The sequence below is a fragment of the Ceratotherium simum genome, chromosome 10 (genome assembly GCF_057802395.1).
Source record: "Ceratotherium simum simum isolate JZ-2026a chromosome 10, ASM5780239v1, whole genome shotgun sequence".
NCBI classification, from domain to species: Eukaryota; Metazoa; Chordata; class Mammalia; order Perissodactyla; family Rhinocerotidae; genus Ceratotherium; species Ceratotherium simum.
The window spans coordinates 55,767,804-55,786,541 of NC_141909.1; the positions used below are offsets into that span (position 1 = coordinate 55,767,804).

Genomic DNA, 18,738 nt, shown 5'->3' on the forward strand with positions numbered 1-18,738 from the left:
TTAATTCTTAGTTTTGCATCACACCCCACCTCAGTTTACATCTTACCAGCACTTCCTTATTCTTTTACTCTCCTTAAACACATATTTTAGAGTTGTATTTTCTTACACCCCCATCATCCTTGTTTCTATAATTGATGTTTCCTATTCATAAGGTAACTTCATTCTTTGAATTTTCTGGTTTTAAATATTCAGACTTGGCTGCACAGTTGCTCGTTAGACATATCCTATGGGCCCCTCAAATGTGACATCCTCCAAACTTAACTCATCATTTCCCCTCCAAAACCTGCTCCCCTCTGGTGTTCTGTCCCAGACAATGAAATCTTTATTCTTGCAGTTGCCTGTCCAGAAACCCAAAAGGGTTTCTGAATGCCACCCTTTCTTCACCCCTTCCCTTCCCACACTACTGAGTTCGTAAATCTACCATCTGTTCCTGCGTCTCTATCTCAACTGCCACAGACACTCAGATCTTCATCTCTTATCTACATCATTGGAGCACCCTTCTAACTAGGCCTTCATCATTGCATCCCTCCTCACACTGCCATTATTGATTGCTCTAAATTGCAAATCTGGTCATATTACATCCTTCAAAATTACTTTATGGCTTTTCCACTGATAGAGACCTTCTCACTAAAGTTTATAAGTGCTCATGATCTCACCTCTGCTTATCTCTTCAATTTCCACCACTCCCCACTCTACACCATATATTCTAGCCATTCTTTACTTTTTTCATTTCCTTGAATTTGCCATTAAGCTAGATCAGACCACAGAGGTTGGTTTGCATTCAAAGACTGACTAGAACTCAAATTTGGTTCAAGGTTACTTTCACTTAGCCTTTCTACTAAATTAGCAAACAAGCTGTACCAAGAACACATACAACATAAACATCTAAGTGAATGGATACAGCACTCTAGTGTCTCCCTAGTGTCTGATGGAGATATAGCCAAACTTCACTTGTCACCGTAGTACATACACAGTGAGAAGTATGCCATGCCGTATACAAACGCTCAGTAGTTTTTGTTCCATTGGGCAGGGTGAGGGGCCATGTTAATGTTCAAAGGTCTATGTTCTAGCATATAAGGAAAGTTTTCCTGTATCTAAAAACATGAACATGGGCTGGCCCCGTGGCTTAGTGGTTAAGTGCGCGCGCTCTGCTACTGGTGGCCCGGGTTCGGATCCCGGGTGCGCACCGACGCACCGCTTCTCCGGCCATGCTGAGGCCGCGTCCCACATACAGCAACTAGAAGGATGTGCAGCTATGACATACAACTATCTACTGGGGCTTTGGGGGGAAAAATAAATAAATCTTGAAAAAAAAATAAAAATAAAAACATGAACAATTTGGTTTTTCTCTGTCATTGGGTCCCCAGCAGGTCTTACGGTGATCCTCTGCAGCCATGTTTTGTCTTTCCTCTTGCTTCGAACCTATTGCTGACTCTGCGCAGCAGTTCTCAACCTCACTTTTCTTGAATAACTCATAGCTATTCTTTAAGACTCAGACCAGGGGTCACCTCTTCCAGAACATTTTCCTTGGTGGTCTTCCTCACTAGCATCCTGTGCATTATTTTTTATAGTATTTAGTGTACTAATTTTTAAATGTTGATCTTTTTACTTGTCTACTACTAAATATAAGCTCCCTCAGAGTAAGGACCATGTCTTACTCATCTTCATATTTTTAGTGTCTGGCAAAGACATCAACACGTTGTAATCATCTAATATCTGTAGTAGTTAAAAAGGGAGGTGGGGGGAAGGAATCTTGTAATGATCCAATGCAAAGTCTGGAAGGATAAAGATAATGAACCATTTTGGGGGGGTGTGTGTATGTTGTCATTTTTTACCAGGTACTTTTATATCTTCAGGATTTAGTTGAATTTATTTAAATAATAATGACACATTAAAGTCACTCTAAGGAAAGAACATTTGTAGTGGAGATCTATTTTAAAGCATTCAACTATGTTTCTTTACCCATCCTTAGACTTTCCTGTTTCCAACTTGTATAGCAATACAAACTTTAAAATATTGCTTTAGGATACATGCCTCCTATGGGAATCGTGTATGTTAGAGACCAATTTTTATTTTGCCTGTTTATTTCTTTCCACTTCTGTAATAATATATTTTTAGTATTTATCTTATATCACGCAAAAGTCATGGTCCCTGTTCTAGTGAGACGTAGTCATTTACATGCCTTTAATGAAATGAATAAAAACCACATAATCAAATCTCTGTGACAGTGACCTAGACAGTAAAAATCAAACAGGTAGGTCTTTCCCATGAAAATTCCAACTTTTCAATATTGAAAAGTAGTAAATATTTCATAGTAAAGTAGTAAAATAGAGTTTTTATATTTTTGACTCATTTCTAGAGCAGTAGTTCTCAACTTTGGCTGCATAATAGAATCACCTGGTAAGTGTTAAAAAACCCTGATGCCTAAGCCACACCCCAGACAAATTCAGTCAGAATCTGGGAGTAAAATCAAGCATCAGTGCATTTTAAAGCTTTCTGGATGATTCTAATGTGTATTTAATTTTGAGGACCACTGCTCATCAGGTATTTTTATATCTTCAATGTTTAGGTGAATTTATTTAAATAATAATAACCTATTAAAGGCACTATAAAGAAGGAACGTTTGCAATGGAGATCTGTTTTAAGGCTTTCAGCCGTGTCTCTTTACCCATCGTTAGACTTTTCTATTTCCAACTTGTGGTAAGTTTTAGAACATTAACGAGTCCAATCTGATATAAATTTAAAGCTTCTCCGCTCCCCAGCTTGGACCAGACAAGCATTGAGGAATAAAGCTTGATTTGTTCCCTATTTTCCCTACCTTGCTTATCTTTTCCACCTACTGATGCCAGAGTTTTGATAGCAGCGAAGGATGAGAGAGAGATTGGGTTAGTGGGAGACTTCAACTTACCCTCCCTCCACACACACACATCCAGACAAAGTGCTCTGCAGCTGACTCTTTAACTCCTGCTTTGATGGTACACTCTACACAGTTGCTCTCTATTCTCCTGGGCAGAGTCTTTTAAATACAGTTGTAGTCTAGCTATGGTCCTTCAGCCTGCAGGCACCTTGGCATTTTTGCCCCTTTAATTTCTGGATGTGCAGACTACTCCTCAGATAGCCTGTCTTTTCTCTGCTATTCCAGGCAGCTCCAGCCACTAGCCAGCATCTTTTCTTTTTTCTTAAAATTATTTTATTGAAGTCATATTGGCTTATAACATTCTGTAAATTTCAGGTGTACATTATTATATATCAGTTTCTGTATAGATTGCATTGTGTTCATCACCAATAGTCTAGTTTTTTATCTGCGGCATCTTCTCTTTAGACTTTAACAGGGGAGCGTCAGGCACAGGTCAGAGTGCTCAAAGCCCTAAACATGGACACCACAGGTCAAGTTTAGTACAACTTCTTAAATGATCTGCTTTAGTTCCCTGCAGCACCTGGCTCTGCTGGGGGAGGGGGAGTGGAGGTTCTTTTGAGGAGTGAGGGGAAATGCCCAAGACTCTGACAATGCTCTTTAAAAAAAATTCTCACAACTTCCTGTCTTGAAGCCTTACTCTCTGCAGGTAGATGATGGTTTAGAGGACCCAGGAGTTGTTTGGGGGTCTACTTCTTAGGAGATTCTGCTTTTTGTGCCTTATTCCTCTCTAGAATGTGAGGCCACCGTTCTCAACTTTGGCCCTTCAACAAAGACTGCACAACGAGAAAAATCTCATGTTACATTCTGTTATAACTTCATGGGAAATCATATATCTAATTTTCCAACCTACTCTAGAAGAAATAAAAGAGGCTTATAGAGAGGGAATATATATCTGCTTTATCTTTTCTTCTCTTTCTTTTTATTCATATTCATATAAATTTTAATTCATAACCCTCTAAAGATCACATCTATTTAAAGCACATGAAAATTTGGCTTTGATAATACTCAATGATTAATTGCAGATCTTACTCCTCTCCTTATCTGAGAGTCTAAGCTGGCATCTCCTTCTCCGACTCTACACTTCCCTTCCAAAAGCTGTGGGCTTGGTTGAAGACATAGTTGTAACAGTATATGCCCCAGATTTTATTTGCTAAAATTCTTATTCTATCCTTTACTTTTTAGATTGTAAGTTTTGAGCTACTCAGGCCTGCTTTTCTCTTTCAGTGCTAATAGGATACCCTTGCTTGGCCTTGAAACTGTAGGCTCTTCAAACTGCTGGTGAAGAAAATAAATCACATGATAAGGGAAAAATTTCCTTCTTCCCTTCTAGCTGCAAAAAAAAACAAAAACAAAAACATAAAGAAGATAATATTCTGGGTTATAAAACTGTCTTTGCAAAGGTTATTTCTAACAAAGAATCCTTTTAAGGCTCCCAGGCTTCAGGAACTGTTAGTATGCTCTGTGACAATAACCTTTAATATCTTTTAAAAATATCTAAATATCTACAGTTCTAACTGGTTATCTTACTAAATAATTTGTTGAGAGATATTCTAGATTTGTGATCATAGTAGCAATTTTGAATCATCACTTTAAAATTCCTACTGAAAACCAAACAGGCTAACAAGATAGCAAAAGAAAAAAACATGGATATCATCTTCAACAAAAGTCAGTGACATGAAATTCCTCAAAATCCAAGAATATGGGTGGATGTGGCCAAATCGCCAACAGGAGCAGGACCTAAGCAAGAGGAGCAGCTATGTTGTAAGAGTTGCTGCAAGTAAAACAGGTCGTAAAATGAAACTGCAGAATTTCTAGAAAATAATGATAATGAAAAAAGCATAAAAATACTGCTTCAGCAGTATTTTAAGGAACACACTACATTAAATACATTTATCAACAAAATGAAAGTAAGGCAATTAAATTTTCAACTCAAAAGAATATAAAAAAAGAAAGCAAACTAAAAGTAACCAGAAGGAATTGATAAAAATAAAGAGAGAAATTAATAAGATAGAAAAGAGAAAAACAAAAAACTATTAAAAAAAAAATAAGCTGGCTAAAGAAATCAACAAAAAAAAAAGACAAGCTATTAGTCAACCAAACTGGAGAAAGTACAAGTTCACAAGATACAAAATGACACAGGGGAAATAATCTTTGAAACAGAGAAAATAAAAAAAAAAGAGAGACTACTTTGTATAATTCTATGCAAATACACTTGAAGACTCCTAAAAGTTGTCAAAGTCTGCTCCTGGCCACTCCCCTCCCCCAATGATTCCTCCAGGCCTAATTGATTTCACCAAGGAATTCTACCAAACTTTCTAAGATCTGGTAAACCTTATGCTACTTAAATTGTTCCAGCGTACAGAAAAAGAAAGAAAACTTCCAAATTTTTTTGTGAGGTAATCGTATATCAATACTAAAACCTAATAAAGATTATTCCAAAAAGAAAATTACAGGCCAGTCTCACTTATGAATATCAATACAAAAATCTTAAATAAAATACTGAGTCAAATCTGAAGTATATTAAAAAAAAAATACATCATAAGCTAGTGGGATTCATTCTGGAATGCTGGAAAGTTTAATGTTAGAAAATCCATTAGTATAATTCATTAATTCATCATACTAATAATTATAAGAAAAGTCTTATGTCTATCTCCATAGATGTCTAAAAGTGGTGACAAAATTCAACATATATTCTTTTTTTTTTTTTGTGAGGAAGATCAGCCCTGAGCTAACATCTGTGCTAATCTTTCTCTTTTTGCTGAGGAAGACAGGCTCTGAGCTAACATCTATTGCCCATGCTCATCCTTTTTTTTCCCCCAAAGCTCCAGTAGATAGTTGTATGTCATAGTTGCACATCCTTCTAGTTGCTGTATGTGGGAAGCGGCCTCAGCATGGTGGCCGGACAAGCGGTGCGTCAGGGCACGCCTGGGATCCGAACCTGGGCCACCAGTAGCGTAGTGCACGCACTTAACCACTAAGCCACCCGGCTGGCCCAATATATATTCTTTTTTTTGTTGTTGTTGTGAGGAAGACCAGCCATTAGCTAACATCTGTGGCCAATCCTCCTCTTTTTGCTGAGGAAGACCAGCCCTGGGCTAATATCTGTGCCCATCTTCCTCCACTTTATATGGGATGCCGCCCCAGCATGGCTTGACAAGCAGTGTGAGTGTCTGCGCCCAGGATCCGAACCGTGCGCCGCTGCAGCAGAGTGTGGGCGCTTAACCACTATGCCACTGGGCTGGCCCCTAACATATATTCTTGACAAAAAAAAAAAAAAGAAGAGAAGAAAGAAAGGAAGGAAGGAAGGAGAGAAGGAGGGAGGAAGGGAGGGAAGAAAGAAAGAAAACCTCAATAAGAGTCAATGGATAATTCCTGCGGCTGGCCCCGTGGCTTAGCGGTTAAGTGTGCATGCTCCGCACTCCTCTACTGGCGGCCCGGGTTCGGATCCCGGGCGTGCACCGACGCACCGCTTCTCTGGCCATGTTGAGGCCACATCCCACATACAGCAACTAGAGGGATGTGCAACTATGACATACAACTATCTACTAGGGCTTTGGGGGGAAAAAGGAGGAGGATTGGCAATAGATGTTAGCTCAGAGTCTGTCTTCCTCAGCAAAAAGAGGAGGATTGGCATGGATGTTAGCTCAGGGCTCATCTTCCTCAGGAAAAAAAAAAAAAAAGTCAATGGATAATTCCTTAGCGTGGTTTAATCATAGTGAGGCAACCAAACATTGTTGCTTCCCGGTGTTCTAGAATAGGAAGTACACAGAACCACCTTGAAAGTAGTCCTTCCACAAATGTTGAGTCTGAATCTAATCAAGCTCTAGAGCTATCAATTTGTAAGAAATATGGGGAAGGGAGGATTAAGCTAAGGGATACCACAAATTCAGAGTGGTAATAATGTGATCCACTTTTTGTACCTGGTCAAGAATTAAAAAAAGGATGGGAGGAGACTATTCTAGATTAAAATTGATTTATAAGACGTAACAATCCCATGAAATGAGTTGACCTACTTTGGATTCCAATGAGAAGAAACCAACCATAAAAACGTATTTTTGAGACAACTGGGGAGGTTTCAATATGGCCTAGGTATTAAATAATACAAGGAATTATTAGCTTTGCTAGATGTTAATGACCTTGCAGTTATGTAAAAAATATGTATTTTGATCCATATTGAACTATATAGGAGTAAACTGATCTGCGAGTTGCTACCAAATGCTTCAATAATAATAAAGAAAAAAAAGGGATAATTATGCAAATGCAAAAATTTTAGTAATTGTTGAACCCCAGTGATGGTTATCTGGGGGTTCATTGTACTATTTTCTCTACTTTTCTGTATGTTTCAGATTTAGCAATAATTAAAAAAAATTTTAAACTTATTGCCCTGCTAGTAATATTTAAAGGAACAACATATCTGTTTTTGAAAAAGTATGTATACATGGCAGTTTTCTTTGTTAAATCAGAAGATGAACATTGTCAATTCCCTAATCTTGTACATGCATGGTGTGGAGAGGGGAGGGAAGAAAGCAAAAATCTCTGACTGTTGGATTTGTATTTAAACAAAGTATATGAGAGTCATATGCTATTTGTATTAACCCAGAGAACAGTTTATATAGAGGAAGTCCATAATTCACAAAATAGAGGACAATAAGGAGTTACACTTTTCTGCTAGAACTGCTAAATAACTACTTTAAAAGAAGGAGCTTACTTTTACATTTTCTATGATATTAATTGGAATCTGGTTGGTATGATGATTCCTTTAATGAAAAACTACATGGAGCTTCCATCCTCTGGCATAAAAATAGAATAGAATAGAATAGAATAGAATAGAATAGAATAGAATAGAATAGAATAGAATGGCTTAAAAGCAGTTTATGGTAAAAGTCAGGGTTTTTCAGTGGGAATTAATGGGACTGACAAAAAAGTTCATGGGATCCCAGGTTGCCATATAGAAGTATACTTCTAAAATAAGCAAAGTAATGTTTCTCTTCTGCTCTGAAGTGATTAGACCATACTAGGAGTATTGTAGTACATTTTAGGAAGTAACCCGTTTTTAAACAAGTTCAGAGAAAAGCAATACTATTGGTGAGGGGCCCCAATCCCAGGTTATGAGAGGAATGCTCAAAGAGATTAGAAATGATTAGCTTGGAGAAAAGTCTCACTGGCAATAGGATAGCACACTGCAGATATCTGAAGTGCAAAATGCTGAAGGGATAGGAAAAAACACAACTCACTAGTGGAAATAATAGGAAGGCTGATTTTGGTTTAGTATGAATGTTGGGAAACGCAATCTGCCATGGTCCTTAAGTATCCCAGCAAGGCCCCGAATGCTCTTTATCTAGGCCATTTATCAGAGATGTGTTTGTAGCAAGCAACCTTGAATGATAAGTTAAGATCCCACTTTGGAAAAGCAAGTGGGACTTGCTTACTACTTATTATAAAAGCAGTGGATTCCCCAAGCTCAATATTCTTAACCTAGGACAAAAAACTACTGTGTGCACAGGATACACCTGGACCCCTCTATGGTGCCCCCATGGGACTTGGGGTAAGGGAAACTAACTCAAATATGATTTTCATCCTGCTTGCTAACTATGAGTAATGAAATCTTTTGTCTCTGACTCAGGCATCTCATGTCTTCTGCCAACATCCATGAAAGAGTGATAAGCTAACTTATTAGCTTATAAGTAGGGTAAATCAATAAATTCCAGACCCAACAAAGGAGAAGCACGTTAGTTAGTTGGTTTCATATCTAGAGATATTCAAAAGTGGATGGATAAACCTCTTGGTGATGGTACTACAAAACACAGCAAAAAATAAAGCCCCAGACTAGTTTTCCTTGGAATTTCAATGTCATTCCAATTGCATAAATTAATTCTATAAAATAAATTCTATTATTCTTTCTGGAAACACAGTAAATAGGTTTAGACTTCTCTGTAGAATACCAGAAGATTCTTATGAAGTTACCCCAAGACAAGGATTTTGCTGTGCCCCTCCAAGTTGAACCACTAGGAAATCCTTATATAAACATGGCCTCACTACACATTTAAATGACCCAACTTCCATTGACTGTTTCTATATATCCCTACTCTAATAAATCTTTATTTGCTTTCAAATGAAGGGAAACTCTAGATTATTATGCCAAAAATGTAATTCATTCCTGACTTCATGTTAAAGCTCTTAGCACCCTAGGGGTCAAGATTTGAATCCCTAATCTCTGCCTTGCCAGCCAGGCTGCTTGCTACAAACACATCTCTGATAAATGGCCTAATCTCTGCCATATTATAAATTAAGTATCTCTGACTCGTCTTATTGGAAGTTCATGGACGTAAGTTTCACTAGCATTAAGTGAGACTTTAGTATCTAATGTGGTGGCAAGCACACTCAAAGTATTTTTCTCTCATTGCTGAAAGCCTCTGATAATGTTTATCAGAATATTTTGGAAATGTACATTAAAATCTAGTTTGGGATTCCGAATGAGTGGTGTGATTTAGATTTGGATCACGTGTGATGTCTGGCCTTCACTGAACGTAAACAAAGCTTTAACACTAGCATCATGGTCATAATCTCGTACCGTCTTCCTTTGTCTTTTCCTTTGCAAATGCTTTGTGCATCATGCACATTCATCCACTGGGTGGCGATATGTACTCGAGAATGTTTACTGTTTCTGGTTCCCTCAACGTAACTGAATTTGATTCTAAACTTTTTTATCTGGAAAATAGCTATTGTATCAAATCTTAAGAAACAGTATTGTCTGAATTCAAGCTCCCATCTAGAAGTGACAATGAAGATTTTAATAATATTAATACTTCCTACCATTTACTCTCAATCATATTCTCTCTTCTCCCAACATGTTCGCTCACCACACATTTGCAAGATAGATTATCCCTCATGCCGTTCTCATTCCTCGCTATTTTATAGTTTTTTGTACCTCACTCCTTAAACACACACATGCCCTTTCTAAATTCCCCTAAAGTATTTTCCAACTCCAATACTCTTAGTAACCTACCTCTCATTTCTGTGGCTCTTGTCTGACAATGGACTTTTCCCCTCTTCTGTTTTGTTTCTTAAATGTCGCACTTACTCCACGGTGAAATCAAGGGACATACCATTCCCTCTGGCTTTGTTCTACACCCTAGATAAGTAGAGCAGATTCTGGATATTCATATAGTCTTGGGAAGTCATATAGTTCCCTTTCACTTAAATTAATTCTGTCCAAAATTCAGAATGAGACCAATTAACTAGCTCTGTATAAGATTTATCTTCAATTAAGAGAGCTTCCAAGACATTAAATTGTATATCAAGTATGATTACAACATAAAAAAAACCCCACAAAAATATATACATATTTAAAAAATTGAAAATAAAATAGTAATAATAGTACATAGATGGTGAAATTATGAAAGCTAGTTATGAAATCGTTTCCCCTTTCCACTTTTTCTGTATTTTTTCCCATATTTTCTTTAATGAACTACACTTTTTACGAATGAAAAAATACATATAACTGTACCTAAATCATCTTTCATCTTTCTCCTTCCTAGATTGAAAAATTCCTTTTTCTTTCACATATCTTTCTGCTGTCTAATTTCTAATTTAAACGGTACTTAATAATATTTTGACATTTCCTTGAATCTCCACGTGGTGCTGAGTGTGATGGGTGTTGGCTCATCTTTTTTTTTAAAAAAATAAATTCTTTATTTTAGAATAGATTTAGATTTATAGATAATTGCAAATACTCTCTATATCCTAACCAGTTTTTTCCCTATTGCTAACATCTTACATTAGTTTTGCACATTTGTTACAATTAATGAACCAATATTGATATATTATTAAAGTCCATACTTTATTCAGATTTCCTTTGCTTTCACCTAATGTCCTTTTTCGGTTCCAGGATCCCATCCGGGATACCACATTACATTTAGTCATCATATCTCCTTAGGCTCCCCTTGGCTGTGACGGTTTCTCAGACTTTCCTTATTTTACACGACCTTCGTGGCTTTGAGGAGTACTGGTCAGGTATTTTGTAAAATGCTCCTCCATTGGGATTCTCTGATGTTTTTCTAAAGATTAGACTTGGGTTAAGGATTTTGGGGGAGGAAGACCACAGAGGTAAAGTCCTATCAAGAGTAAATACTATCCACCTGACTTAGCACTGCTCATCACCTGGCTGAGGTAGTATTTGCCAGATTTCTCCACTTCAAGTTCCTCTTTTATTCCCCCTTTCCATGCTTTACTCTTTGGTGGTATGTGCACAGTTATGGAGTGGGGAGTAGGGCAGTGCATCTATGTAAATTATTTGAAAGTCTTCTGTACAGGAGATTTGTCTACTCTCCTGCATTTATTATTTATTCAATAGTTTATATCAGTATAGACTCATGGATATTTATTTTATAGTTTGGCTTATAATCCAATATTACTTTATTTTGTTGCTCAAATTGGCCATTTGAAGTTTTTCAGTTGGACTCCTGTGTCCCTTTGACATAACTCTATCATTATGAGAGGTTTTTTTTTTTTGGTACCCCCTTACTTTCTGGCACTACAAGTCCTCCATAATCATCTTGTACAGTCCCTGCCCCAGTCCTAGAATTGGCGCGTGCTTTTTAACTCTTCATCTTAAAGATCAATATTAAAAAGTACTGGGTGTCTATTGCTTGCAAGGCCTTGTGTTAGGAATACAATTTTTTAAAAAATCTCTTTTCAGCTAGATCTTGCATTTTAGCTGAGAAAGTTAGACAAACATATAATATCATGATTTTATTTTTTTAGCCTAATATTCTCCTAAAAAGAAAAAAAATTTTGCATAATAGTATTTGTTCACTCTTCAATTCCCACTCATGAATATGGCCTGGATTTGAGGGAGGGGTCAAGTATGCTGTAGGACAGGGTCCTGGGGCTGGTTCAAACCAGGAGGAACGGGCTCTAGAAGGCCATTTTTAGAAATATGTAGCTGAAGAAGAGATATAACAACATAATCAGCAGGGAACCTAGGTCAGAACCAGAAAGAGTCCTCCAGCTGTGAGTTAAAATTCAACTGCCAGAGGTTTGCATGGCACCTCTGATAAACCTTATGTGTGACTCTCCAAGGAGTTTTGATCTTGGCTAATAACTTTCCAGAAAAACTATGTTTTTGTCTACATTTAAAAAATCGTAATATTATAACTTTAAGGGATTTTTACATTTCATCATTTGACTACCGCATTTTTTTTCAGACAAGTAAACAGAACCCCCAATATAAAGTCAATAATGTTAGGGCTGGACATGACTTTAGAGAACACCTGCTTAGAGTTTCTACATGCACCAGTACTGAGATCCAGGGAGCTGGTGACTTTCTTCGAGTCACCCCACAGGTAGTAGTGTGGAACTAGATGCCTACTCTCTTGACCTTCACATCAGAACTCTTTTCACCCCAGAGCTTTGCCTCGTGTGTGTAATCATTGATTTATACATTCATCTCATTCATTCATTCAACAACAAATGTTTGAATAGCTGCCTCATGCCTGGCACTGTGCTAGGGTTAGCAAGTACAAATTTGGAGTATTTACACCACTTTAAGGAATTGAATCTAACATTGGGTAAACTGCCACCAGGTGGCATACGTGCTCAGATTGGAAAGGACATTTGTAGGTAATTTGTAGGTAACTATTCAGTCCTTCCTCTTAGATCTTTTCTCAAATTCAGATGGTGAGAACTGGTCTGAATGTGCAATCCAGGCTTATCATTTTCTGTTAAGGTGCTACCAATCTTCCAGCCTCCCAAGCAGAAGTCTTTGAGTTATTTTTGTGTTTCATTTCAAGTCACTGCTTGTTCAAACTGGCTCCTTCCCTCACCTTTAGCCCCTTCATAAAAACCTCCCATTTAGCAATGTCAGGAAAAAACACCTTGGGCTGGTCTGAGCCTGCTGCCAGTTCACTGCTGCTTCTGACCCTTTGCTCCTGCTGTTCTCTTCCCTGAAATTCTTTCTGTTTTAAACTTTTCATCATTGACTCACCAGTGTTCAGCAAACATTTGAGTGGTTATTATGGTGATGGTAATATATGAAATGCAAAACTATGAACTCTCTCTCTGTACCAGAATCTGCTATGTCCCTTCCTACCCTTCTGAGAGTAGAGAAGATCTAGTTGTAAAATGGGTATATGAACAAATATATTGAAGGTGTTTACCAGGCATAGTGGGGACCATAGTACCAGCCTTGTAGGGGTGGTCAAGAAAGAAATTGATCCTTGGGTTAGGTCTGAAGGTAACGCAAATAGTTTAAATGGATACAGAGTCAACGATGGTTTTACGTAGTAAGACAAAAATGGCATGGTGTTTCAAAGTCTGACAATTTTAGCGTGAGTAGAAGGTATGATGTATATAGGCAAATGGCCAAAGTTAATATTAAAAAGAAAGGCAGGGACCAGATTATGAGGGCCCTTTAATGACATGCGAAGAAGTTAGGACTTTATCCTTTAGGCATTAGAAGTCATTGCAATATTTACACACAGATTTGCACTTTAGAAAGATCATCCCGGCATGGATTGGAAAGAGGTCAGGCTGGATACAAGGCTGGATACCAGTTAGGAAATGACCATAGAGCCTGGGTGGGGATGCTAAGGCCTGAACCAAGATAAAAACTGTGCTGAAGGAGAGGCAGGGATGGACCTAGAGAGTCAACATAATTTGATGATGTGATGTTGTGATTTATAATATGAAAGATATATTTGGTCTTTTTTCCTGTTCCTGGCACAAAGCTCCCAAAACCCTAGGAATTTCCTAAGTGATGAGAGCCATAAAGATGTCTTGTTATGTTAATGAGGTATCTTTTGGAAAGCACCTAAGGATGGGGGCTGGTTGTCGGGAGTGATTCCTTTGCTTTCTTCCCCTGGGAGGGAAGAGGGGCTGGAGGTTGAATCAATTGCCAGTGGCCAATGATTTAATCAATCATGCCTATGTAATGAAGCCTCCATACAACTCAAAAGGATGGGGTTCAGAGAGCTTCCGGATTGGTGAACATATGGAGATTTGGGGACAGAGGTACACTCAGAGAAAGTATGGAAGTTCCTTTTCCCCATACCTTGCCCTATGCATCTCTTCCATCTGGCTGTTTCTGAGTCATATTCTTTTATAATATAATATAATATGACTGGTAATCTAGTAATTAAATGTTTTTCTGAGTTCTGTGAGCTGCTGTAGCGAATTAATCGAACCCAAGGAGGGAGTTGTGGGAACCTCCGATTTATAGCTGATGGATCAGAAGCACAGGTGACAACCTGGACTTGAGATTGGCATATGAAGTGGTGGGGGTGAGGATGAGGGTGAGTATGGGGGTGAGAGTGGGGGAGGGAGAAAAAGAGCTGGCTTGTAGGACTGAATGCTTAACCTGGGGAATCGGATGCTAGCTCGGAGTAGGTGGTATCAGAATTGAGTTGAAGTGTAGGACACTCAGCTGATGTCTGAGAATTGCTTATTGGTGTGTGGGAAAACCCCTCTCCACACAAATTGGAATTGGTCCCAGAACCTTTAGATGAGGAATCAAATATGAGAGTAAGGAGAAAATGCTGGGTGATCACGAAGTTCCTGGCTCAGGTCACTGGTTGATGGTGATGTCATTAATTAAGGTAGAGGATACAGGAGGCCAAACAGTTTTTAGGGGGTAGTGGTGGTGAATGTCTTAAGTTTACTTTGGGACATGTTATCTGATTGTTTGCACTAATCAACTTCATACATTATTAACATATAGGTTAGAATGAAAGATCCCGGCAAAGAAAAACTTCCTTATTATCATTTGTTAATCAATCAATATGTCAATCAAAAATACTTTAGTCCCTCTTTTATGACTCATAGAGGGGTTAACTGCGATGGGTATTGTGGACCATGCATTCCAAATTTTCCAAGATAGTTTCACTTTCCTGCGGTATTATTCTTTTCAACAAATGCAATTCATTAAATATATAATTGATGCGATTTAATTTCATATCTTGTAAGACTTTTCTCATAAGTTCATAAATCATTAAAAGGTTTACGGTGTGAGTCCTGCAAGTAAGGAGTCTGTGGTCTAATCCAGAAGAAGAACTCAACACCCATGAAAGAACCATTTAGTGGTAAACTGCAATGTTGTGAAGGTTCTCAGGGCATCGAGAAAGTGGCTGTCATTTTGAGTAGGAGGAATTAGAGAGGGCTGCACTGAGGAGAAGCTGGAACTGCAGCAATGCTCTAAAGAATGATCAGTAGACATGGAGTTGACAATGACCTCAACATGTTCAAGGGAGATTGAGGACCATGGCCTATCTTGATTAGTTTTTTGACTCAGCCACAGAGAGCAGCTGATTGATAGTATGACTCCTGTTCCTGCTCTCTTATATCCATCTCCTCTTTGGGATTCACTTTGTGATAATTTTTCTAAGTTATAATGAAAATTTCTAGTTGTCTGGTTTCCAGTATTCTGGTTTCCAGTATTTGTTTTTCCATTCCCTTCCTGGCTTTTTTCAATTTGCATCTCATTCTGAGTTCTAGCTTTTCTGACCTTAGTCCTAAACACTTTTGCTAAATTTTAGTGTTCCCTAATCACCTTAGTTTCTATTTTTGGTAACATTCTCATTTGCCTGTGAGATCCACATGCAGCCTTTTGAAGCAATGTAATTGAAATTCCCATTACAGTTAACTGTATAATAATAAGATATTCTTCTAGCATATTTTCAAGAGCTATGGATGAAATACATACATGGTACTGAAAAATCTATAATGCAACAAAGAAATATAATAGTGCCTCCTGCACAATAGACATTCAATAAATCTTTCTAAATGAATGAATTTTACATAATCACCTATTAATAAGGAAGAATACTTCATTTTTGTTGCACACTTTGCACAAGCACTTTTTGCTGCCAGAACAAGAAATACAGTAGGAGGCTCAGGGGATAAACAGCTAGGCCATGATCTTCTGGGTATGATTTTATCTAGCTTCTCCTTCAGTCAAGTCAAGCTGAGTCCTGATGCTCTGACGTGAGGTGAGGGTCAAGGATGTGATGTGTCAATTTCCTTCTGTCCAGGGGGCCCTAGCTCAGGGATTTCTATGAAGTGTATCAAAACACTAGTCCAAAGTGGTTGATGTCCTCTACAGCTATTTGTTTACAAATAGGAGTTCTGAACGTTTTGAAAACAGTTTGTTCTTTAAAGTTGGTGAGCATTCCTTTTATAATTTGTTTACACTCTCTTTTGAACAAGCTACTACTGTCACTGATAGAACAAAATTAAAATTCAACTGCCTCACTTTGATGGTTGATTGTAAATTCCAGATGAGCAAAATCCAAATTAATGAGATTTTATTATCTATGTATATATGTGTGTATATAGGGTTACATGTATGTGAATTAAGAATGATAGCAATTTAGAACTGGAGGAGACATAAAAAAGAATTCTGTTTAAAGCCTACATTTTGCAGATGAAGAGATCTGTGACTGGTAAATTGTTCTTTTTCTTGTACCCAGGAGACTAGTTCTATATTTAAACACTACCAGAAATAGCCTCCTTTACAGATATATTTTGCTACGATTCCATGACTCCGCTGAGCATGTTACGTGTTATGTAATGCTCTTACTTCTATTAGCTGTGTCTTATCATCTCCTGTCAGTCTACAGGCACTTTGAAGGTAGAGATTTTGTTTTGTTTATCTTTGCATTCCCCACGGTACCTCTCCAGCCCATCCCCACATCTTGATATGGATTGAGCATCAAGCAGTCTTTGAGCAGGCATGATCCTGCACTGAAATCTAGGAAACAGGCCTTAAGGTGGTAGGTCTGCTGTGGGCTTTGCAAATTTTCTTCCCCTCCAGGACATCTGATAGTTTCCCTGGATAACCTTGTTTGCTTTTTGGAGTCCTGTTGTCTCCACTCTTCACCTGACAGTTCTGAAACTGCCCCTATGCTAAGGCCCTCCCATCCCATTGTTTCCCCACCCTAATACCAACAGCTGCATTGGACTGGACTGGATTTGCCATTCCCCGGTTTGGACACAGATTAGAATTGCTGCCACTGCCCAGCCCCCTCATTGTGCCCCTCAGCTCAACCTCCTTCATCCCAGCATGCTGAGTGGCAAATAACTCAGGCAGCCTGCTGTAATCCCACTCTGAGAGCTAAAGCTATTGTTATCTGGCAGTGTCACATAAAATAAATGGGTGTTGGACAATTTGAAAGAATGAATTTGGTCATTAATTATTCACTTGACAAATATTTATTGAGTATCTAAAATGCCATACTATACTTTGTCCTGGGTGCTGGAGATATGACAGGGAACAAGAACAAATCCCTGTCCTCATGGAGTTTACAGTCTAGTCAGGGAGGGACACCATAAACAAATAAATGAACAGATATATAATATAAAGCCACTGCTAAAAAGTCAGTGCTGTGAAGAAACATAAAGCAGAGAAAGGGAACAGAAAATGACAGAAGGGATGCTGTTTTAGAAAGGATAGTCAGGGAAGGCCTGGACATGGAGACATTTTGGAATCATCTTCATATAGATGTTATTTAAAGCCATAGGATGAGTGAGATCATCTAGAGAATAAGTGTAATTAGTGAAGAGATGTCTGAGGACTTAGCTCTTGGAATTCCAATATTAGGTAGGAAAGATGAAGAGGATTAAGGAAAGAAGGTCAAGAAGAAACAGCCAGTGAGCTAGGACAAGCAAGAGAGGGTAGTGTTCTGGAAGTCAAATTGAGAAAGTATTTCAAAAAGGAGGGCAATCAATTAAGACCAGGAATTGACCTTTGAATTTGGCAATGTAGAAGTTAATGGTGATCAAGGAAATAGCAGTTTCATTGAAATGGAAGAGACCCTAAAGTAGTCAGCTCAATAGAATGGGAGAAGAAGAAATGGAGAGAGTGAACATGCACAGTGCATTTGCGGTACATTGCTAAAAAAGGAAGCAAAAACAGGCAGTACACAGAGAGGATGTGGACATAGAGGGGCTTCAATTTTTCTAAGATCAGAAAAATAGCAGCATTTTTGTGGGCAGAGAACAAAGATGCAGTAAAGAGGGAAAACTGGTGATGCAAGAAGGAGAGGGGTTGGGCCGGCCCCGTGGCTTGGTGGTTGAGTGCGCGCGCTCCGCTGCTGGCGGCCCGGGTTCGGATCCCGGGCGCGCACCGACGCACCGCTTCTCCGGCCATGCTGGGGCCGCGTCCCACGTGCAGCAACTGGAAGGATGTGCAACTATGGCATACGGCTATCTGCTGGGGCTTTGGGGGAAAAAAAAAATAAATAAAATTATAAAAAAAAAAAAAAAAAGAAGGAGAGGGGTTATTGTATAGGCAAGAGGCAGTGAGATTCCTGTGCACCTGGACCACATTCCCCCCTCTCAAAACATAACTTCTGGCCAAGGATTGAGTCAGGACATTTCAAAGGGAGGCAAACAGATGGTCAAAGGTAAATTCAGCATTTTGGCAAGTGCGCATTTCATTTTTGCTCTATTTTGCTTTCTCATCATTAAATTAAGTTACTGTTCATATATAAGTAAGTTATACTGATAATAAGAATGTCGTTGTACGGAATTTTAGACAGAGAGCCTTCGGTGAAGTCAATGGTATCATCATGAAATATTTTCAGTTTCTAATCATAGAATGACTGATATTTCCACTCTTCAATGTGAAACAGGCAAACAGCCGTTGATGATTAGGTAGCTAGGAACTAAAGTTTTTTTCCTTTTTGCAATTACTGATTGTAGCTTTTAGTTTTTCCCCCGCCCATTGTTAACTGTGCTGTTTAGGCAATATGCTATCTGACTTCCACTGGGTTCCTATAGACATCTCCTTGAAGCCTGGGTCACCGTAGTAATGCATGTTTGAGCTG

At 38.4% G+C, this 18,738-nt stretch overlaps 1 protein-coding gene across 2 annotated transcripts in view; it reads left to right on the forward strand.

Moving 5' to 3' along the window:
• Positions 1–18,738, forward strand: part of LACC1 (laccase domain multifunctional purine nucleosidase 1) — a 56,972-nt gene that overhangs the window by 14,433 nt on the left and 23,801 nt on the right. The window lies entirely within an intron of this gene.